Consider the following 21,984-nt stretch of genomic DNA (forward strand, 5'->3'; position numbering starts at 1 on the left):
CCTCTTTCCGTCACTCCCCTTCATCTTCTCTTTCTTCTTCTCTTGTATTGAATTATAATTTTTCAAAGTCCAGGTAAAACCATAACTAAGCCTAGATAGTGAACAGTAAGAATTCAGCCTGTGGTTGCAAATTGGTACAACCACTCTGGAAATCAGTCTGGCGGTTCCTCCGAAAACTGGGCACCTCACTGCCAGAAGATCCTGCTATACCACTCCTGGGCATATACCCAGAGGATTCCCCACCATGTAATAAGGATACATGCTCTACTATGTTCATAGCAGCCCTATTTATAATTGCCAGATGCTGTAAAGAACCCAGGTATCCCTCAACAGAAGAGTGGATGCAAAAAATGTGGTATATCTACACAATGGAGTACTATTCAGCCATTAGAAACAATGAATTCATGAAATTCTTAGGCAAATGGATGGAGCTAGAGAACATCATACTAAGTGAGGTAACCCAGACTCAAAATCATGGTATGCACTCACTAATAAGTGGATATTAACCTAGAAAACTGGAATACCCAAAACATAATCCACACATCAAATGAGGTACAAGAAGAAAGGAGGAGTGGCCCCTGGTTCTGGAAAGACTCAGTGAAACAGTATTCAGCCAAACCAGAACGGGGAAGTGGGAAGGGGTGGGTGGGAGGACAGGGGAAGAGAAGGGGGCTTACGGGACTTTCGGGGAGTGGGGGGCTAGGAAAGGGGAAATCATTTGAAATGTAAATAAATTATATCGAATAAAAAAAATGAAAAAAAAAAAGAATTCAGCCTGTGGGTGGAATAGAGTTAGTTCAGTTTCATGTGATTCCAAATTATCACAAGGTTCAAACAGTCATACTTACATCTGCAAACCTCTACTTAGTACTCAATTTTCAGCAAGTTTATGGTTCTTACCAATGTTAAAAAGGTGGAACCAGAAACAACCTGTGTTATTAAATATATGCAGTTAAATCTTTTATATTTAAAAGTCTTGAAAATAACATGGAAAGCCCTTTTGTCCCAAAATTCAGGAATGAGATACAGTCTATCCTGAATACAGAAATGTATTCATGTAGCTGGAGAAATGACTCTGTTTAAGAGCACTTGCTATGTAATCATGAAGGTCAGAGTTCTGATAATTGCAACCATGGAACAAGCTAGTCATTCTGCAAATACCTATAATTCCAGCTCCCTGGTTCTGATATCTTCTACTAGCCTTTGTATGTACACACACACAAACACACACACACACACACACACACACACAAATAGAAAAGAAAGTAACATATTCAAGCAGTAACCTTTGGCAGTGCTGGGTCTGGAATTGTTGAAAGGTCAACTCAATCACTCGATTACAACAGGCCAAGATAGTCTCATAGCTTCTCTTTCTGTGTTGCCTGATTTCTTTCCTTTAAAATGCATGGATGTAAAATGAAGAGGAACACATGATAAAATTTACTGTACCATTTCATGTGTGCAGTTCAGTAGTACTGACTATAGTCACTTCGGTGAGCAACTGATACCCACAATATTTCTTCTTTATTTAATAACATTCATTTGTTAAACCAGAGCGACCGATGTGAAGTATCTCCACTAGCCACACTCAGGAGCACAGATGTAAGATAGTACTGCCAGCAGCTGTCAGGGACTTGAGTAGTGGGAAATGAGGCTATCTCAGTATCTCCCTCTGGTTTCTAGTTTCTTGCATTGCTGCCTTTCACTGTCCTGGGAGAGTAATCCCACTCTGGTTCTGGAAACGTCTGTTATCTCCCCCAAAGCAGGTTCTTGCCTGCACCCTGCTTCTGCTAACTCGGATCTACCATCTAATCTCCAAGCTTGCTCTTTCTTTAATACCTACTTCTAGCTATTTAGCCAAACTTACTCCTTTCCTCTTTTTCCCGGGCACAGAGCATATTGCCTCTTAGATGTGTATTTTCTATACTATACTCAGCTGCTGCTCTCTTAATCTTACCTGGAAGCTGTTTATCTTGTCCTGCTTACAGTGCTCTCAATGTGATTGTGTAAATACGTAGCTTTTTCTCCCAAACTGACAGTTATGGTCAGTATATTTTAAAACCAGCTTTTACATTCTGGAATGTAATGCAGGAGGCAACAAGTGAATTTCAACCAAGAATCATTTTGAATATGTCACAGTTTCCTATCTAGTCTGCTAGAGACCTTGGTTTGCAGAACATTGCTGATCATGTATCACACAAATGTTCCATAAAGCATTATTGAGAATAATGTGCAAATTTAAACACTCTCTAGATAATTGTAAATATCTGCACTGAGGCAGCCCTTCACCTGCTAAAAGCATCTATTTACAGTATGACATTACGTCTCTGTCATTTTGATGTGATGCATATTCCATCAGCCTGATACGCTGCCACCTCCCAGTGAGTCTCAGTGTCACTAACTCAGAGTTAAGTGTGTTTGTTGCTAAACCAGCTCACAGTCCTTACAAAGCACAAAAGGCCTGTTTGACAATTACCACCACATAGGCAAATAGTCAACACACCTCTGATTCCTGTATTATTACTTGTTATAAAACCATGTACTGTGGTAATGAATGTAACAAAGACATTGATTTTTGCAAGACAGCCCAAGAAGCAAACACATATACTCCATGGAGGAAGCCCATGTGGCGCCTCCCCCTTGCCACTGTGCCCTCAGTCTACAGGAGCCGCTCCTTACAAGGCTCTTGTTTTCACCTGTCAAGCTGAGCTTTGATTACTGAGTTTAAAAAGCATTCATTGTTCCCTGGCTTCTCTACAATGCTAACAGGAAGGAAATTTTTCTTGTAATTGAAAGATCAGCTTGAACCCTGTTTCTGTTTCTCTTTCTGTCTTTCCATTTCTTCCTGCTTAATTGCTGGTTACAGGAAGAAGCAAGACACCTGGCCTGAGCCAGAATGTGCTTAGGGAAGGCCGGAATGTTGCTGTTTTGCTTTGTTTGTTTCCAGTGACACTGAGACTGTTGTACTAATTGGCTTTTCCTACCCAAAGATTTTTTTTTTATTCGATATATTTTTTATTTACATTTCAAATGATTTCCCCTTTTCTGGCCCCCATTCCTGGAAAATCCCATAAGCCCTCTTCCCTCCCCCTGTTCTCCCACCCACCCCTTCCCACTTCCCTGTTCTGGTTTTGCCCTATACTGCTACACTGAGTCTTTCCAGAACCAGGGGCCATTCCTCCGTTCTTCTTGTACATCATTTGATGTGTGGATTATGTTTTGGGTATTCCAGTTTTCTAGGCTAATATCCACTTATTAGTGAGTGCTTACCATGATTAATCTTTTGAGACTGGGTTACCTCATTAGTATAATGTTCTCCAGCTCCATCCATTGGTCTAAGAATTTCATGAATTCATTGTTTCTAATGGCTGAATACTACTCCATTGTGTATATTTACCACAGTTTTTGCATCCACTCTTCTGTTGAGGGATACCTGGGTTCTTTCCAGCTTCTGGCTATTATAAATAGGGCTGCTATGAACATAGTAGAACATGTATCCTTATTACATGCTGGGGAATCCTCTGGATATATGCCCAGGAGTGGTATAGCAGGATCTTCCGGAAGTGAGGTGCCCAGTTTTCTGAGGAACCGCCAGACTGATTTCCAGAGTGGTTGTACAAATTTGCAACCCCACCAGCAGCGGAGTAGTGTTCCTCTTTCTCCACATACTCGCCAATACCTGCTGTCTCCTGAAATTTTAATCTTAGCCATTCTGACTGGTGTAAGGTGAAATGTCAGCTACCCAAAGATTCTTATGCAACCTTCTTCATCAGTGTCCTTTTGAGTAAGCCAAAGACTTATCCCACTGTTGATTTTCTTAATATTTTCAGAACCCTTCCCATCCCTTTACCCTACTTTCCTCCATTGCCTCTGGTTGTTCAACAGGATACAGTGAATACTCAGTGCTGAGGTTGACTTTGTAATGAGTAGGCTATTTTTCACGTCTAAAGGAATTCAAAATGAGTTTCACTTGAATATGCAACATGTGAAAATGGCCCATAGGAAATCTTTATTTCTGTATCCCAAGTTAATTCTGTATTCCAAGACATTAGGAAATGGAAGCAGGAAAATCAGAAGTTCAAGGTCATCTCTGCAACACAGTGAGGTCAGAGTCACCCAGTCTAGGTTACAAGAGATTTAAAACAGGTTTTTTAAAAAGGCTGTGAAAGGATTTGCAACCCCATAGGAAGAACAACAATATCAACCAACCAGAACTCCCAGAGCTCCCAGGGACTAAGCCAACAACCAAGGAGTACACATGGAGGAACCCATGGCTCCAGCCACATATGTAGCAGAGGATGACCTTGTCAGACATCAATGGGAGAAGAGGCCCTTGGTCCTGGGAAGGCTTGGTGCCTCAATGTAGGGAGGTGGGAATAGAAGGGGGGAACACCCTCATAAAAGCAGGTCCCAGAGGTCTGTCTGGCTTTCTGCCATGTGAAGATATAACAAGAATCAACTGATTGGAACTCAGAAGACAGCTTTCCTTAGAACCAAACATAACCATCCTATATTCTCTAACTTCTGGTCTTCAGAGCCATAAGAAATAAACTTTTCTTGTTTATAGTCTATAATGTTTTGTTATAGTATCCCTTGTTGACATAGATAACTACTATTCCACTTTTTATGATCAGAAACACTGGAGCTAAGTTTCCCTGCCTACAGTGTTGTGAGTGAATTCTGGTGATTATACTCTATCTTAGATCCATTCATACACTGGACTTACACATACCAGAAACAGACTTGATTACTTCTTATGTCCTTCAATTTCCTCAAGATTAGTGGACCAGAAAGCTTCCCTGTACAATCATCTCCTAGAGCAGCCTTCTGTAGAGATAGCTGGTTCCCACCTCTAGGACTCATCTTCCAGATGTCCCCACTCCTACCTCATTGGAATTGCAGAAATATGTCATATGATCACTGCACAGAACTCAGGCCTGTCTGCTTTGAACTTGTCAGCTAGGACTCCCAGTGGGAACCTGCTTGGGTGCACTCTGGATTCTAACAAAATAAAACAAGATTGTCTGCTATGAGCATGAAATGGGTCTTACATCAGACACTTAGGTATGAGAATACCTGCCAGACTAAAAGAATTATCTTGTGAGAGGCACATTGTAAACCCAGCCACATTTTTCTGGAGGACTGTCAGGTCAGAGTTAGAGTTACTCTGGTAACTGGTACCAGGTAACAATTACTCTGGAAGTAAATACTAAAGTCTAAGAAAAAAATGCCATGACATAATTCTCCACTGAGAGCTTTGAATTCTATTATAATAAATATGAATTTTAGACTCACATGTTTATGGAGTACTTTACTGGGTATTTTTCATTGCCACAGGGCTAGGTAAGAGATGTGGCATTATTTCAGGAGTGTTTCCTTCCCTAATTGATTATTTCCCCATACCTAATCTTTAATACTTCAAGCTGACTGTTCTCACAAGGGTTACTTGATTCTCTTATAGTACAGAAGGAAGGGCCTTCCTCACTAACGTTAGGATCTCATTGTTCCCAAATATACACACTTTGCTGCTATTGTTCATGTAGTCTGTAGTAAAATTTCCTTTTCTGCTCCTGGTAGTATATTACTGGTAAGCCTAAAGTGTGAATGAAGTATTAAAATAGATTTCTGAATCAGTCTTTGAGCCACCTCCCTGTAGCTCTGTGGTTTGTGACATTTCCTGACTTGTAAGTTCTTTCACTAGAGCTGCACATAATCTGACTATTTGGCTAAGAACTTAAAAGAGACATAACTATGAGGCCACAAGTTGTTGCTGTCACTGCTCCTCACACATATGGGAGAGTGTCTCACACATATACGAGAGGATGTGGGAAACAAATACATGAAACTAGACTTATACAGTGTACTACATTTTTAGTGTTTTCACATCTGTCTGCTGAGAATGCACGATTCTCTTCATACGAACCACACAGATAAAACACTTTGCTGGTCTGAGAAGAAAATATGATCACTCTCACTGAGCTAAGAAAGATCAAGAAAAGTTGCAAAACAAGTGGCATACAGTTTGCCCCAGTAGAATATTGAGTATGTATGCGCTGTGTAGTTGAAAACATCATCCGTTCATGAGGCTCAAAAGAAAGCATAGTTTTAGGCTGCCACAATCCTTAAAGATGCTAAGGACAAAGAAATGGGACTTAAGTGGAGAGCAAAGACATTTTCTTTTAGTTGGACAGAAACTTCAGGCATAATACGTTCAAGTGACAATAAGAGAAAGGGCCTGATTAAACTTAAATTTGCATTTTCCAAAATGTGCATAATTTGGATGTCATTGATATAATGTACAAGAAAAAGTGCCATGAAATGGATTGTGAAAAAGGACACTTGTCTTCTGAAACCAGAAGCCCGGGTGCCATCTTGTTCTTCTTCAGTTAGGGCTACATGGGCCATGTGTCAAGCAGCCCAAGTGCTTTACCACTCTGTACATGCTCACCAGTATGGATTTTGGGATTACAAATACAGGTTAGTGAGTAAATGAGTTCAATCACATGGAATCCACAAATAATGACAACTAGCTGCCATCTTTTAAAACAAAGTAGAAACCACCAGGCAACTTGGGATCTCTGGTAGATGGTAAAACTTCAGTTGCCTCCTGCTGTGAACTCTGCACCCAACATTTAATACTCCACTGACCAAGAGCATGGACAGCTCAGGAGACAGAGCCCTGACCTGCCTCCTCTAGATATGTAAGACTCTTTTTTTCCTTATGTACTTTCGGTAAATATTTATCATACAATGATGAATGGGGCTGAAATGTAGCTCAGTTGGTAGACTGCTTTCCTGGCAGAAGGGAGCACTAGGTTAGCTCGCCAGCACCTTGTGTAAACTGGATGTAACTGCATATGCCTGTAGTTTCAACAATGAGGAGGTAGACTCAGCAGGATCAGGAGTTCAAAGACATCCATCTACCTGAGTTGGGAACCACATTGACATACTCGAAATATTGTCAGAAAGAAGGAAAGAGAGAAATGACGCACATGATTATCTTTATAGAGATCATTTAAATCAAGCTCTATGTCAAACTAATAAAAAATGTAATGAGATAGAGAGAGAGACTTATTACCAATGCTACTCCTTCCTCCATTCCTGTTTGTACCGTCTGTAGGAAGGAGTGAGTGTCTTTATGTCCCTCACATCCCTCCCTCCCTCTTCCCCATTCTTCTTTTCTTCCTTCTCTCCACCATCCTTCATCTTCCCTTCTTTCCTCTTCCTTACCCTTCTCTCTCCCTGCTTTCTTTCTTCCTTCCTTCATTCCCTCTCTCTGCCCTTCTTCCTCCCTTTGTCCCTCTCTACCCTCCTTCTCTCCATTATTCTCCTCCCTTCCTTCTCAGCCCTCCTTTCCTTTTTCTTTTTCACTTCTTTCCTTTCTTCCTTCTTTTATTCTCAAAAATTCCATTAAGATAAAAAAAATCACAAAAGTCACTAGAGCTACTGGCATAATTATATATACTGAGGTCATGTCAACCCCAAGGTCTGATTGAGAGGAAGGTTTTAATTGTGGATATGAGGGAGAGAATAGCCAGAGTCATCTGAAAGAGTCCAGAGGAAAGAGGGACGTCAAAGATTATAGCCAGCAGAATAGACTTAGCCATGAGGGGGGATGGGGAAGGGGAAGAGAAAGAGATGACCAGGAGAGAGCAGTCTAATAGAGGAAGGTAAAAAGAGTTGCATGCTGAAATAGCAGAGTTATATTGGAATGAGAAGCTGGGGAGGGGAAGCCCATGACTTGAAGAAGTTTGGAGTAGCACAAGGTGAGAAGAACCAGGGAAGTTGTGATACTGAGGAGAACTGGAGGTCAGCATGTGCTTTGGTGCTAATAGGCACTAAGGATAGCCATTTGCCCCTTCTGACAGTAACTAGGCTTCTTGAGTAGAAGGAATAGCCAGAATTTCTCAGGAGCTGGCAATAATAATAATAATAAAAGACTAAAGTTCTACTTCATTCTAGATGCTAACATAAATTACAAGAAATTAAAGACTTCAATGTTTCATAACACACTGAAAAGGCAGGGTGAAGACAATAAAATATCCTTCTGATCTGTAGGTGCCAGGAAGCCCTAGCAAACATTTAGAAAGTGTGATAGAAACTGATGACATGCATGCAGTGAGACCCTATCTCAAGAAAAGACACCGGTAAGACAGGCAAGTAAGCCTGTCATTAAAAAGCATCAGTAAGCTAAAACAGAAAACTGGAAAAATGTTTGCATAGACTGAAATGAATGTCAAATATGCTACAGTTTTTAAGAACTTAAAACTTATAACAAAACATAAAAGGTAATGAAAAATAAGTTCCCAAAAGAGGATACAGAATTGTTCAAGAAATGGGTAAGTCCTTTCCTATCAGACACACAGACAAACCGATAACATTTTATTTGTTTTGCTTACACTGAATAAACACAAAAGGAGGGATCATTTCTGACAAATTTACAAGACAAAACAATGATCTATAAAATGTTTCACTTTTAAAACTCCATCCCAGGCTGGGGAGATGGCTCTTTTTAAAGCACCTGCCACACGAGTGTAGTGAGGAGAGTTCAGATGCCCATGCATGTGTAAAATCACCTGAAATACTGATGCTCTGAAAGCAGCCACAGGGGATACCCAAAGCAAGCTAGCTAGTGAAACCAGTCATCTCAGCAAGCTCCGGGTCCAGGAGAGACCCTACCTCAATTAATAAGGTGGAGAGTGAGTAAGAGAGAGTCCAGATGTCAACCTCATGCTTACACATGCATACATATATGTGCTAACTTGTATAACACATGTATACTGTATATATACATTCAATAGATAAATGGTTAGATAGATTATTAATAATTATATTCCTAGAAAATGTTTAAAGGTATAGGTGCCAGGCAAGATATAAATAAAATACCATATTGTATATCTTTACATTATCAGATATAAAATATGAAAAGTATGAATAAATGATATTTACCTACCCCAAAGAAATTAGTTGAAGACATTTATGTCTAGCCATATATTTTTCCCTAAAAATAAACTTTGTAGAAATGCTTTGAAGACTCTTAGCATAAAAACTGAATAGTATAATTTTAATGGCAAAAAGTGACATAGTATCAGTTTTATGCATATGGATTTTTACATATTCAAGCATAGACAAAAATACAAATAATATAATATAAAAATATTAAAATATTAGGTTATTTCTTGTCATTAATTTTTATGGGAAATTTGTAATTTCTTTGTTTTGTAAATATTATGTAATATATATTACTTGCATATTTATAAATGTTAATCTTAGCTACTTCTTTTCCTCTAAAGTGCTCTTTGACATTTTCAAGGCAGTGAATTCTAAGTTTCTCAAGACACTGACTTGATTATTTATCATTATATAATAGATCAATGTCTTATAAATTTTAAGTATCTTCCTAGTCACACTGTCTTTCTGCTAATCTCGATGGGAGGAGAAAGACCACAGGCCCAAATCGTCACTGCCAAATTAATTAAAGCAAGCAATTAATTAAAACAAGCTTATTTTTTTTACTTGTGTACATGGGCTGCCTTCCCTAAGGCTGGCTTCCAGAGGTCAGCATTGGATGTGAGGAGAGCTTTGTAGCTCAGGGATAAGGGGTTTCCAGATGAGGAACTTAGTGAGCCAGGTAGGCAGGGTTACAGGAGCAGAAAATAAGCATAAAAAGTTAGGTTAGGGATCTCCTGACACAAAGACAGCTGGTTGCCTAGTGGGCATAACAATAGGGAGTCATACCAAGGTTACCATAACAACCCTTTGAAATAAAGGTAGAGTTTCAAGATGCTTATAAACAACTTTTTGAAAGAAAGACATGATTGCCATTTCCTGGAAAAGACAATGCAGAACCATTTTAGTTAATGTTGCAGGTGAGGCCCAGGCAACTCCCTGATAAACAGAGGTTTCATCATAAATAGGAATGAACCTAGTTTGTCTTTAATGTAAGATGGCTTTCAAGCCTAAAATGGAGGCAAGCTGGTTCATTGCTTCAAACCATAACCTCAGCCGTGCTTGTGCCTGTTCAAAGCCAAAAGCCCTTCCTAATTTTGTCAAAACTTAAACTTGTTTTCTAGATTTTGTTTATCGCATGATGGATAAATATTTTCACTGCACTTCATATGCCTTGGCTAAAGACAGATGACAGAGAAAGGGGACTGATTAAATTGCCAATAAATAAAGGAGGCAACCTGGGACATTTTTTTGCCTTTATTATTACTTTTTATAACCATTATGCTTGTGAATTATTTATGGTCTTCCCATAAAGAATATTTTAAGTTAGAGTTCAGGTCTTGCCTGTTTTGTGATATCACTCAAACTCTGTAATTACATTGGAATTACAGAACAAACAACAGTAGTTTATGGGTTGTCAGATAATAATGATAATGACTGAATTTTCTTTTAAAATCATGAAAGCTAAACTCTCAGCCAGGGAAGGCATTTTTTCTTTTAAAATCATGAAAGCTAAATTCTCAGCCAGCGAAGGCATTTCCCCTGCTGCTTCATGGTGTTTCCCTGGTGCAGGGTGGGTGATGGGTAAAGCTGAGCCAGGAGCCAGGAAGGCTGGACCGGCCGGAGCCTTTAATGCCTCATCTCATTAGCTCAGAGATTGGAGATCGTTTCTCTGAGGCAGAGCTTCCCAGTCTATAATAGAGTCAAGTAGGTATGCACCTAAGTAATCAGATTTCATCACAAAACAGGGCTGCACTGTATTGTCCTAAAAGAATCCATCAGAATAACTGTTCTCATAGGCCACATTTATAAAGTAGTGAAGGACCCCAAAATCGGGGAGACCCCACTCAAGTCTCAGTTCAGCACACACCCAAGGAAACACGAGAGACCGGCTTGATGCAAAGACACGAGGCAGTTTAATATCGGAGCTCCGGGCCAACACGTGTCTCACACAGGAGACAGAGGAGTCGACCCTGAAGCTCAAAAGCTAGGGGTTTATATAAGAAAAGTCAAGGGGTTTCGCGCCCTTCCACATGATTGGTTAATGTATACATTGGCAGGAGGAATTGGCACACAATTGCATCAGCAGGTAGTACGTGCAGAAGGGCGCATCAGCAATGTAGAAGGGCAGGTAGCTTATCTTTTGTTAGCAGAGGGTCTGGTTAACACTAAACTACATCAAAGGGGTGTGGGTGAGGGGGACAGAGTCCAGATGGCTCATGACTCAGAGGAAGTTGCTTAGGCAGTTTCCTTATCTTTTATGGTGGGTCAGTTCCTGGAATGTTTTAATGACCTTGAATGGGCCCGCCTGCCTGGGCTTGTCTGGGCTTGTTTTTGGCCTGCTTTCTGGCTGGACCCTGGATTCTGTGGGATTCTAATTCCTTCATTTCTAACGTCCTTCATTAGTAAGAAAAGAGCTTAGAATTTTATTTTAAGAAGAAATCTGAGCACTGCTGTTCAAAGTTGCTTGTGAATGCTGAACATGCCAGTTTTAGTGAGCACGCAGAACTTTGGACAAATTAATACTCCTTAACTAACTCCCAGAGTGGTAAGGTGAGCACTTGGACAAAGATCTGCCCTCACACTTAATGGTTAACACTATAGTGTGCGTGTGTGTAGTGTGTGTCTGTCTCTCTCTGTCTTTCTCTCTCTGTGTGTGTCTGTGTGTACATGTATGTAAGTGCATGCACACATCTACATCAGATATCTTCCTTAATCATTCTCCACTTTATTTTTTTCTTTTTCCCCTCCTCCTCCACCCCCCCCACCTCATAAGGGTGCTCCCCCACCCGCCCACTCCTGCCTCAGCACCCTAGCATTTCCCTTTCCTGGGTCATCAAGCCTCCATAAGACCAAGGCGCTCCCCTCCCAGCGATGCCAGATAAGGCAATCCTCTGCTACATATCCAGCTGGAGCCATGGGTAACCCCAGTGTACTCTTTGGTTGGTGGTCTCCACTTTAATTTTTGAGACAGTATAGGGTTGTAAGTTCCTACTCACAGGGTCTACTCTGCCACAGGGAATTTGACTCCACTTACCCCACTCACAGGTGGGGTGGGTGTTGGGTCACAGGGAAGCCATGAGACACTGCTCAGTCCTAGGGCCTGCATGGAGTTCCCAGACTCTTGGATACACAGGCACTGCTGGAAATCAAGGAAGAGCTGAGAAAGGAATCTTGGCCTGCTGGCTGCATCTAGGCGGAAGGGTGGAGGGGGACAGGGAGCTCCAGCTGGTTATGCTGGCTTGCACTTGGGTTTGGTGGAGGCCATAGTTGTGAGTGCAGAGAAGCCTTTTACATTAGAAAGTGGCTCTGTAGGCAAAGGCCTTCTCCATAGCCTCCCACAGAGGATAATGATGAAAAGAGACAGTTTTTGGGTACAAATCATTTATTGCCATGGTGGAAAGTAGATTTGTAAAACCATACCCCACTTCTCAGGGTGGGCCTGAGATTAAATATCTTTTACAGGGAGGAATGTCTGGGAAGGGAAGGTTATTGGCTAAGCCCTTCAGGCTTCTAGGTATCTCATTAGAATGGGGATCTCTGTCTTGAGCCTAGGTAACCACAGGTCATATCCTTTTATTCATCTACATATGGAGGGGATTGGGGTATTACTCTTAAGTGACTGATGGCCACAAATCTATAGGAGGCTGGAGCTAGTGACAGGGGCCTGGTGCCTGGACAAAGGCAAAGGTCCTATCATCCCTTCAGGGTCTCCAGGGTTTCTAACCATAGCTCAACCAAGGACCAGGTTACCTCTCACGGTCCACCGCCCCACAAGACAGGATCTCACCCTGGGTTGGAAGTCACCAGTAGACTGGATGATGGGTTAAGAAACCCCTGGGGTTTGACTGTCTCTACCTCCCCAGATCTTGAGTTACTCACCTAAGTTTTTGTTTTTACATGGATTCTACAAATTATACTCAAATCCATGATTGCATGGCAAACATTTTACCAATCAAGCTGTCTCCCAGACCCACCCTCAGTTTTCCCAAAGGATGAAAGTAACATAATAGAGAATGTCAGAATCACATTTATTAATAAAATCCTACTGAAAAATGTTTTTAAAAAAATAAAAAGTTAGCCTTTCCTAAAGCAATCCAATAAACACCTTCTAGAGGATGTTGACAACACATTTTAATATAGCATGAGGTAGGACAATCTTTAAGTGTACAGTCTGGGTGAAAGGGGATTTTCATGCTTTGTTTCAAGCAGCAAATTTCATACAAAAAATATCTAGATGCTACTGAGGTTCAGTCTGTCCCAAAGCAGAGTAAACAAGTGTTGTCCCACACACCTGCTCCTGCTGTGTGCAAGTTGATGCCAACAGGGGGAGACCATCCTTCCTCACATGGTCACACCGCTGTGCTGCTTTACTCCATGGAGTTGTCCTCTTTCCTGGAACCTCCCTGGTAGTTTGTAGAGGATGAGGACACATCCGCAGCCACAAATCCATGAACAGTGCAGAAACTGGTTGCCTGGCCATGCACTACCTTTTGTGCCTCTTACCTTCCCACCTACCATTCTCTTCACACAGAAAAGAATGTGCATCCCCCCCCCCATGTCAACACAGCTGAGAAAGCACTCACTTTCTTCCTAATAATACCATTTAGATAAGAGGGGACTATGCAGATGCATGCAGAGGGACCGTCTGATTTCCAGCATTTGATATAGAAATTGTACAAATCAATATAAAATGGAAATTTTGAACTTTATTCAAATCTTTCAGTAATTGTATGCCCAAGATCATAAGTTGTATTCTCGAAATAGCCCAGGGGTTAGAAAACAAGACAATGGTTCCCCAGGCAAAGATTATATTGTAATTGATTGAGTCTATGTATTGGGGTACACCCTGTGAAAATTCAAGTTCACTATGAGCTTTTGTTTCATGCCATTTATCTTTCATTTAAATATAACAGAAAGGTTAAAGAGATGACACAGAGGCTTTGGATCTCCTGAAACAAGAGTTCCACTAAATGCATTTTGCAGTGGACCTGGGATAAGTTCTCAATGCCCATGCTGTCCACATCACATCTGTAACTAGTTCCTGAAGATCCAACGCCACCTACTGGTTCTCTGAAGACATGAACACACATCTGGCTCATAGAATACATGCAAACACATGCAGATACACATAAAATTGAAACAAATCTTTAAACATAAATAACAAGTAGAAGAAATACTATGGAAAGAAAGTTAAAGGTACTGTTGGGGTAAGGAAACAAATGATTACAACTTGGTACAAAGTCTGCCAAGTCATAATATGTTTAATAAAAATATTTGTCTGCTTCTTTTACTATGTTAAATTACGATGTTCAAGTACTTACTATGAATATTAATAGGAGATGGAAAGATGGCTCAGTAAGTAAAACACTTGCCACATAAGCATGAAGATCTTAGTTTGGATCCCAAGAATTCAGGAAAAGCCAGACGGTGGTATGTGTTTATAATCCCAAGCATTTCTGCGGTGCGATGGGAGATGCAGATAGAGAACCCTGGGACACTGCTGGCTCAGCTTGCACTCTGTGCTGTATGCAGTATAGAAGCAAAAACGATGCGATTGTAAAAAAGGTAAAAGTTGCGGACTAACACTGAGATTGTCCTCTGTGTCACATGTGAGCACACTCACACACACTCATAGGCACATACACATAGGCACTCACACATACTCATACACACACACCGTACACACATGAAAGTAATGTTATTTTTAATTAAAATGATATTAGGTATGAAGTGAGTATTTTCAGCTTCTATTTTCCAAGTACCCAGGAACACCAATCAGATATTGATCATAGTCTTTTAGTATCGTGGACACTTAACCATGTAAGCTGAAACCACGCAGGATTTCCATGACATTCATTCATTCCAGAAAAGTATCTCAATTAACACATTGATTAGATCTACTAGTTTTTTCAGGCAAAAAAAAAATCTATCCTTTATTTTATAAAAAGGACTGTGCTGAGTATTAAAACATCAGCTTCGGTAAGCTCCTTATTCAGTAAAAATGATCCTAATCTCAAACCAGCATTAAATGAATCTGAATAAGTGTTTGCTATTCATGCCTGAAGCGTAGCCATAATTTTCCTGTAAAATATTTGTTAGTTGTTTCTAAATGATTTCTTAACATAAATAGGCTTGAGGCAAGAGGAAATGAAGAGTTAAGCAGTAATCTAGACCGTTTATCGATTCTGATAAAACAGACAATTGCAACTTACTTGTGTCTCTCAGAAAACTGAACCTGCTTCACTTACTCAGGGAAATTTATAATTCATACATTGCATTCCATTATCTTATAGTAATACAAGTTTCCAAGCACCAAATTTGTATTGGGAAGTTCCAAATGGTGACTTTTTCTTCACAAAAGCATTTTAAGGTTAAAATAAATTATCTAGCTAATATATATGAATAGTTTATTGGTTTATAGGCAGGTTAAAATCAGGTCATTCCAATATTTATTGAGTAAAACTTAAGCCTTGGAAATTGGCATATGCCAATTCACCATTTTCTCTTTGCTGTTGGCATGGAGTGCTTACAAAGGAGCCATGCAGTCTGCATGCTAGGCTGTAAGTCAGCCCTGCAAGTCCCTGGCCTGAGCACCAAGAGGGTGGGGAGAGGTTTCCTTGCAGACAGAGAAGAAAGAAACAGCAACTGAAATGAAAACAGAATTCTCAAAAGCAGAACAAGACTGCAGCTTGATAGCCTCAAAGTGTAATAGAGAAAGAAAAGCAAAAGTCGACAGAGCTGAGACCAAAAGCTTTTCTCTAAAGCAGGTTGTAAAAGGTTTAGCTTACATTAAAGAGGGAAATTCAGAGAAAATCCTAGGGCTTCAAAAGAGAGGCTCAAGGAATTAATGAAGACAAAACTGAAAAATTTAAGAACTATATAATAAAATATTAAGATCTAAATCTGTGTGTTTTAAAGGGGTAGCAAGAAAAATTGATTGAAAACAGACTACAGTTCAAGAGGGGGGCTAATAAGAGGGAACATCTGAGATCCTTACATTTCACAAAGATGTAAAAGAAAGCAGGAAAGCCTCAACTTCAGACATCCATAAGTGTAAGTGGTGATATTCTAAAGGTAGATACTTGGTACCAAACAATAAAGACCTTCAAAACATGAGGAAAAATAAACAAAATAAGAATTCAGAGCTGGGCAGTGTTGGCACACGCCTTTAGTCCCAGCCCTTGGGAGGCAGAGGCAGGCAAATTTCTAAGTTCGAGGCCAGCCTGGTCTACAGAGTGAGTTCCAGGACAGCCAGGGCTACACAGAGAAACCCTGTCTTGAAAAAGCCAAAGAAAAATAGGAAAAAAAAAAAAAGGAAATTCAGAAAGTGGCAATATGAAATAACAAATCATGAAAAATCAGGGAGTAGAAACAATTCTCTCTTATATACATTTTTATATATAAAGTAAAACATGTATGTACTATTCACATCAGTGAGCTACTTAAACCAGTCATATATTATGTAGAAGGAGGTAATGTTTTATATTATTGAATAACAACAACAACAATCATAATAATAATAATCATAATAGTCACATCTAAAGTCAGAGAACTCAGAAAGGAATAATTCAAAAAGACATACAGGCTCATGAAAACTAAAGAAACGCTGGATTTGTTCATTAACATTGGGTAATACATTTAAAACAAGGCCTTTCAGGATAATGAGTGTCGTGGAATTGTACAAATATGTTCAATTTTCCAGGAAAGCATACCATTTCCAGATTTGAAAACATCTAACAAACACTTTTAAAATACATAGAGCAAACTAGCTGGAAGTTCAGACACTAACATTGAAGGGAATTGTAATGCTGTTTTCAGAACTGACTGATTAAAACACACACACACACACACACAATCAAGGTTTTCAAATACATAATAAATTTGATTGACATTGATAGGGTCTGAACATGGAAATAAAGACTATACCTATTTTTCTAATACATAAACGAAATGCTTAGAACAATTCAGCCATTTGTTTTGTGTTTGGTTTGGTTTGGTTTGGTTTGGTTTGGTTTGGTTTGGTTTGGTTTGGTTTGGTTTGGTTTGGTTTGGTTTGGTTTGGTTGAATCTGGTCTGGTCTGGTTTGGTTTGGTTTAGTTTGGTTTGAGACAGGATATCACTCTGTAACTTATACTCCAGCCTGGATTCACATTGACAACATGGCCCAGTCTGGCCATGAGCTCACAGCATTCCTACCTCAGCCTCCCAAGCACAGGGATTGCAAGTTCTAGTCACTATGCCGAGCCATTTTAACACTTCCTGGCACCAGGGGTATGCGGAGGTTGGGTAATGTCTTTTAAATGCCTTGTAATAAGAAATAATAGTGGTCCTATAAGTAAAATCACATGAAACACCACAAAAAATGATTGCCATTTATTTTAGAGTCTAAATTCTTAAGTTTAAAAAGTTAAAGCTAAAAACTAATGGCTACACTCATATAAATCCAATGACTACAATGATAGACGATCAGAATATCACCAAGTCCAAGTTCTGATGGGAAGATAAATCTGTCCAGAGCCTTGTCTTTAAAAATAGAGGACCCTCTAATATAGTTAGTTGAAAGGAAAGCACCACAAATCATCAAGGCTAAAGATTATAGTGGTAGTAATTATAGGCAATGGATTCCTGCAGTGACAATAAAAAACACGGTCAATGAATTTGAAAATTTAGACAAATGGACAATGGCTTTTGAAAGATGTCTTCACTGCATTCAGAATTTGAAGTTAGCAGTATTGGTATGTTTTGATTTTGCTTTCATATTCTGAAGACATGCCCTTAGTTCTGGCTTTCCATCATTATATCACTTACATCATTGTTCCTTTATAGACTACTGCATCTTTCTCCCTCTGAGGGTGGCTCAGCCAGGATTTCACCATAGGCTTCCTTCATGCCCTGACTTTATTTGGTTTGATATCCTGGACTTTGTTGTTCTTGACATTTGTATAGGTTTATTGAGCTCACCAATATTGGAGCCACCAAGATGGTTCAGCAAGTGAAGGTGCTTGCCTGTTGAAGATTTTATTTATTTTAAAAGATTTTTAACTTCTGAATTCTCTAACACTATAAGGGATCTTTATCCTAAAACTCCTATACTCATTTACTGGGACAAATATTGTTTATTAGATAGATACTCTAGATTCTTCTTACACCTCAGCAATACTGGGCAAATAAATCAGAATTTAGAGATGTTAAACAATCCTCATATAGCCCCAATATGATAAAAAACACAATGCATTTTAAAACACAGAACCACGTTTTATTTATCTTTTCTCCATTCCTCCCTTGCTCCTCCTCTTTAAAAGTTCTTGCCACTGTGACTGAATAGAACTTAACCTCCTCTATTTTCAACTCAAAGGACTTCTTAAAGTCATTGATGGCAAATGTCTCACACACCCAGTGTAGAGCCCCTTCTCTTCGCTTTCGTGGCTCTTAAATCTATCCCATCATGTACAACCAAGAACAAATCGCTCCATACCATGTGACACACAAAAGTCCTGCTTTTACTTAGAATGTGGAGGAAATAGCTAATGCCACAGGCATGGGTGGTGGGAAGACAACATCTTGAGAAGAGTGGGAAGGAGGAAGATACTCCAGAACAGCAGCCCCATCAGGGCAGCTTCTGCGGAGACGGCGCCACTGATAGCTCTCCCACCCACAAGCAAAGAAATCTTAAATCAAGTCTGAAGGTACAAATTGAAAATGTTGATTCTTTTCCCATAAATCCTTATCTTGTGAAACTCCCCTATGATCTCTACTATCAATAAGTCTTATAGATTCTTCACACAAGTCTTTAATTTGCCACAACCTGATGGGGCTTGTTTAAAAGAAGAAACTGGACACAACATTTTAAAACACACACTTTTCAGGGCGAGCTCACGGCTTACTATAAATACTTCCAAGCTGCTGCACAATACTCTTCCTTACAAGTGACCCTGCCTGCTCATGCAAGGAATATGTTAGCCAACCAAGTCAACAGTTATCTTCCTTTGGATGGCTGTCACATGGTACATCTCCTGGGCCCTCCATACATCTATTTATTGTCACAACTGTAACTTTGTAATGATTTTTCCCAATTTCCTCAATACCTCCTAACCACCCTCAATCATAACTTTGGAAAATAATAAATAGACTTACTAACTCCAAGGAGCATCAGCTAAAATATGTCATATTACCTATCCACATCAACAGCAGGTCATCTGATATGCATCTAGAGCAAAGGTTGGGGAAATTTATGATTTTCTTAAAGGATCAGATAGTAAATATTTCAGGCCTTGTGCCATATAGGATCTGTCACAACTGCTCAACTCTGAAGCTATATTGTGGAAACAGACAAGAGCAATCTATATGCTACTGTGCTCCAGTAAAACTTTTTTGGTAGACAATAAAAATTGGATTTTATGTAAATTTCATATATTCTAAAATAATTATTTTTATGTCTGTTCTTTATCCATTTAAATGGGGAGAGATCATATATGGGTTATGAGTCTTTTTTCTTTTTTTTTATTCGATATATTTTTTATTTACATTTCAAATGATTTCCCCTTTTCTAGACCCCCCACTCCCCGAAAGTCCCATCAGCCCCCTTCCCTCCCCCTGCTTTCCTACCCAACCCTTCCCACTTCCCTGTTCTGGTTTTGCCCTATACAGCTTCACTGAGTCTTTCCAGAACAAGGGGCCACTCCTCCATTCTTCTTGTACTTCATTTGATGTGTGGATTATGTTTTTGGTATTCCAGTTTTCTAGGTTAATATCCACTTATTAGTGAGTGCATACCATGATTCATCTTTTGAGTCTGGTTACCTCACTTAGTATGATGTTCTCTAGCTCCATCCATTTGCCTAAGAATTTCATTAATTCATTGATTCTAATGGCTGAATAGTACTCCATTGTGTATATATACCACATTTTTTGCATCCACTCTTCTGTTGAGGGATACCTGGGTTCTTTCCAACTTCTGACAATTATAAATAGGGCTGCTATGAACATAGTGAAACATGTGTCCTTATTACATGCTGGGGAATCCTCTGGGTATATGCCCAGGAGTGGTATAGCAGGATCTTCTGGAAGTGAGGTGCCCGGTTTTCTAAGGAACCGCCAGACTGATTTCCATAGTGGTTGTACCAATTTGCAACCCCACCAGCAGTAGAAGAGTGTTCCTCTTTCTCCACATCCTCACCAACATCTACTGTCTCCTGAATTTTTAATCTTAGCCTTTCTGACTGGTGTAAGGTGAAATCTCAGGGTTGTTTTGATTTGCATTTCCCTAATGACTAATGAAGTTGAACATTTTTTAAGATGCTTCTCCACCATCCGAAGTTCTTCAGGTGAAAATTCTTTGTTTAACTCTGTACTCCATTTTTTAATAGGGTTATTTGGTTTTCTGGAGTCTAACTTCTTGAGTTCTTTATATATATTGGATATTAGCCCTCTATCTGATGTAGGGTTGGTGAAGATCTTTTCCCAATTTGTTGGTTGCCGATTTGCCCTTTTGATGGAAGACCTCAAAAAATGGAAAAACCTCCCATGCTCATGGATTGGCAGGATCAATATAGTTTAAAATGGCCATTTTGCCAAAAGCAATATACAGATTCAATGCAATACCCATCAAAATCCCAACTCAATTCTTCACAGAGTTAGAAAGAGCAATCCTCAAATTCATCTGGAATAACAAAAACCCAGGATAGCTAAAACTATTCTCAACAATAAAAGAAATTCTGGGGGTATCAGTATCCCTGACCTCAAGCAATACTACACAGCAATAGTGTTAAAAACTGCATGGTATTGGTACAGTGACAGGCAGGCGGATCAATGCAACAGGACTGAAGATCCAGAAATGAACCCACACACCTATGGCCACTTGATCCTCGACAAAGGGACTGAAAACATCTAATGGAAAAAAGATAGCCTTTTCAACAAATGGTGCTGGTTCAACTGGAGGTCAGCATGCAGAAGAATGAGAATTGATCCATCCTTGTCTCCTTGTACTAAGCTCAACTCCAAATGGATCAAGGACCTCCACATAAAGCCAGACACTCTGAAGTTAATAGAAAAGAAACTGGGGAAGACCCTTGAGGACATCGGTACGGGGGGGGGGGGGGAAAGTTCCTGAACAGAACACCAATAGCTGATGCTCTAAGATCAAGAATTGACAAATGGGACCTCATAAAATTACAAAGTTTCTGTAAGGCAAAGGGTTATGAGTCTTAAGAAGAAGCTGCATTGGCTGAGTGTGTTGGTCAGGAAGCCTCAGATCTAAGAGATGAGCGTGGGGGCCTGCACGGGGGCTCAGCCTTAACTAGCACTTCATTGATGAGAACTGGCTTGTGAAGGTTGGAGTATTTAGCTCAATAACTGAACATTCTCCCCTCTACTTATAAGAACTAAAGTGTCTCTACTGACTGGTGAATGACCCTGGGGAGGAAACTGCTCTGATAGCGTCTGACATACTGATAGCTTAGTAATAAGCAATAGGGGCATCCTCTCACCTGAGAGAGGAGCATAAGATGCTCGTGCTTTGCCATCAAGATGATGGTAAAGACATCTTTGTATACACTACCTTCCCTTTAGTTACTTAGACGCCATCTTAATTACTAAATTGCCTGATTGGGTTCAATTCACTTATCTTAATAATGACCCCAAATCACAAGAGTAAGTCATAAAGCAAATAAAGAACCTGGGAAGAGATTAATTATAGTTCTTTGTGACAACATTGCAGTATATTCAAAAAGCATGCACAGCTTCTAAGCTAGCCACATGGAGAACCCATAGACTTAAAGCAGCGTACTATGAGGCTGGACCATGATACTAAAAATTAGGCAAAACCATCTACCGTGGATTTAAGTAACACCTCCACCCCCACTATTGTTAACCTCTAAGCTTCTTATTGCCCTGCTTTCCATCTCTCACACTTAGTCCACAATACACCTGCTCTAAGTCACAAGGATAAATCTAGGGTTTGATTAACAGATTAAGTTTACTTGACCAACATTCCTGAATGGTGAGCTGGAAGCCTTTAGTCACATAATTTATAGT

The 21,984-nt window shown here is 39.8% G+C and overlaps 1 protein-coding gene across 1 annotated transcript in view; it reads left to right on the top strand.

Moving 5' to 3' along the window:
- The window catches only part of Cntnap2 (contactin associated protein 2), a 1,662,736-nt gene that overhangs the window by 1,322,035 nt on the left and 318,717 nt on the right, over nucleotides 1-21,984 (top strand). The gene's annotated exons all lie outside the window — the stretch shown is intronic.

Source organism: Apodemus sylvaticus, chromosome 2 (assembly GCF_947179515.1).
Source record: "Apodemus sylvaticus chromosome 2, mApoSyl1.1, whole genome shotgun sequence".
Classification (NCBI taxonomy): Eukaryota; Metazoa; Chordata; class Mammalia; order Rodentia; family Muridae; genus Apodemus; species Apodemus sylvaticus.